Raw genomic sequence first — 2199 nt, 5'->3', positions numbered from 1 at the left:
TTCTCAAAGAATTAGACTAAACACAGGAAAAAACAAATTATATTTATGAGTAACCTAAATATTTGTATTATGTAAAGTATCTCTAGAATCAATTATTAAAACTAGGAAAGCAACAAAGGCTCAACACCACATCCAAGCTCAGAGGAATGCCTCTTTATCCATCTATATTTAGAAATCATTATACTAAAGCAATCACAGATTCCTTTAAACTTGAGCATAGCTACAATTGTTTATTTATATTTTAATCTATGTATTACTACTAAGTTAATATTGTGTACTATTTTGTGTCCCAATACAGTAAAACCTTTCCAATGTTTTTCCAGTAAGTTTCTAATGATATATTGATTATTAATATTAAAAAGCAATTACACATGGAGACATGCCATGCCTATGGCCCCCAAGAGGGAGGATGATCAACAGAATCATGTCAAGTTTTGAGTCCTCTACTCCAACAGAACCCATGTCAAGTGTTGGAGTGGTAGGAAATAGATGTGGCAACCACTTTCTAAAACACTACAATGATAGTAAATACATGTGTAACTCAGTCATACTTCCAAATATAGAAAGGCAATACTAAGAGAGTTGATAGAAATAGTAACACAGTAATATTGGAGACACCAATCCCCAATGAATGTAGCAGAAAATAAAACTAGGCAGAATGGTAAACAGTGAATAGAAGACATTCAAAACTTATAAACCAACTAGACTTATTGACTTATTGACTCAGTCTTAATAGCTCATGAAGTATTCTTTTTTTTTCATATTAAACTTGTAGTTTTATTCAGGTTTGATTTTAACAAATGTGTTGGGGAGAGAGCCCACAGGAAAGGGTAAAGCCCATAGGGGCAGGCCCCTCCCAGATGCCTGAGGAGGGGGCAGGTCCCCTTCCCTCTCCTCCTCTTCCCTCCCCATATAAAGGGATTTGGGGAGAGATACAGGCAGGGGAGGGGGCTGGTCTGTAGGGTTGGTGCTTGGGTTAAAGGGCTATGGGTGAATAAGAGACCAGACCAAGGACAAGTGGGGAGAAGGGCACAAGGACCATTTGCCAGAATCCACAGCTTTCTGATTCCAAATTGAATTAAAAAAAAATACAAACCACAAGCAGTACCCATCCCTTCTCCCCCACCAGGACTATAGTGCGAGGGGAGAAGGGGAGGACAGCTTCACCAAGGCCATGGCTCCCTTGCTTCTGGCCAAGGGAGCTAGGTGAAGGGCAGGGGCTCCCCGACAGACTGAGGGTTGGGGAAACCAAAATAAAACATCAAATAAATTGTGTAGGAGTTGTCCAGCCAAGGGCCCAGCCACAGCAGGACCAGGTTGGGGGAGGGGTCTCTGCAGGCTTGAGGATCACTGCTGCCACCACTGCCACCCTGGGAGCCAGTTATTTTGCCATGGTCTTGATTGCAACAACTGCCTCCTCTGTCATAGCAGACATCACTGTGATTAGGATCTCTTCTCCACAGTCATACTTCTGTTCAATCTCCTTGCTGAGGTCTCCCTCAGGCAGACGAAGGTCCTCTCGCACCTCTCCACTGTCCTGGAGCAGTGATAGGTACCCGTCCTGGATGCCAATCAGATGGAAGTCATTCCTTTTGATGTTGGGAACATCCATATTATGAGGTGACGGGCAGATATCTTCATATTTCTTCCCAGTAAAGATGTCAATACCAACCAGGTGGACCTTGGCATGGCCATGCTTGCCAGTCTTTGAAGTAGACATCTCGATGATCTTACAAGGCGGCCTTTGAGCACCACAAAGTCATTCTTACATAATGCGGAGCACTGCATTGGGAAGGTGACTGAGGCCCCTGCATCTCCTGTCTCAAAGTCCAAATCATCTGCCATTTTAAGAGGCTTCGATTCCAACTCGTGCTGCTCCCCAACCAAACCCAGTGGGTGGTGCCGCCACTCCCTTCTGCCCCCTCCCGACCCCCGTATAGTTCCATTTCTCCTTCCGGCTCTCATGAGGTATTCTTGATTCACCAGCTTAAAAGCAGAAAATATATGAAGAAATGCCAATATTTAAATGGTTTTCTGAACATAACCATAGTAAGAAGAAACATTCAAAACTCCAAATAATTGTGGTAATGGTGTACTCAACATGGTCTTCTTCAAGAAATGAATGATAAAATTATAAATTGTCTATAATATCCAAATGATCTAGACACTCCTGTTAGTATCTATCAAAACCCCAATACT

The 2199-nt window shown here is 42.6% G+C and overlaps 1 pseudogene; it reads right to left on the bottom strand.

Annotated features, from left to right (window-relative positions):
* Positions 1-1101: 1101 nt before the first annotated feature.
* Positions 1102-1863, bottom strand: LOC124971085 (eukaryotic translation initiation factor 5A-1-like; annotated as a pseudogene).
* Between the last annotated feature and the right edge of the window lie 336 nt (positions 1864-2199).

The sequence above is a fragment of the Sciurus carolinensis genome, chromosome 19 (genome assembly GCF_902686445.1).
Source record: "Sciurus carolinensis chromosome 19, mSciCar1.2, whole genome shotgun sequence".
Classification (NCBI taxonomy): domain Eukaryota; kingdom Metazoa; phylum Chordata; class Mammalia; order Rodentia; family Sciuridae; genus Sciurus; species Sciurus carolinensis.
The sequence above is the reverse complement of the archived record's forward strand: the minus strand, read 5'-3'. Positions and strand labels throughout refer to the sequence as shown.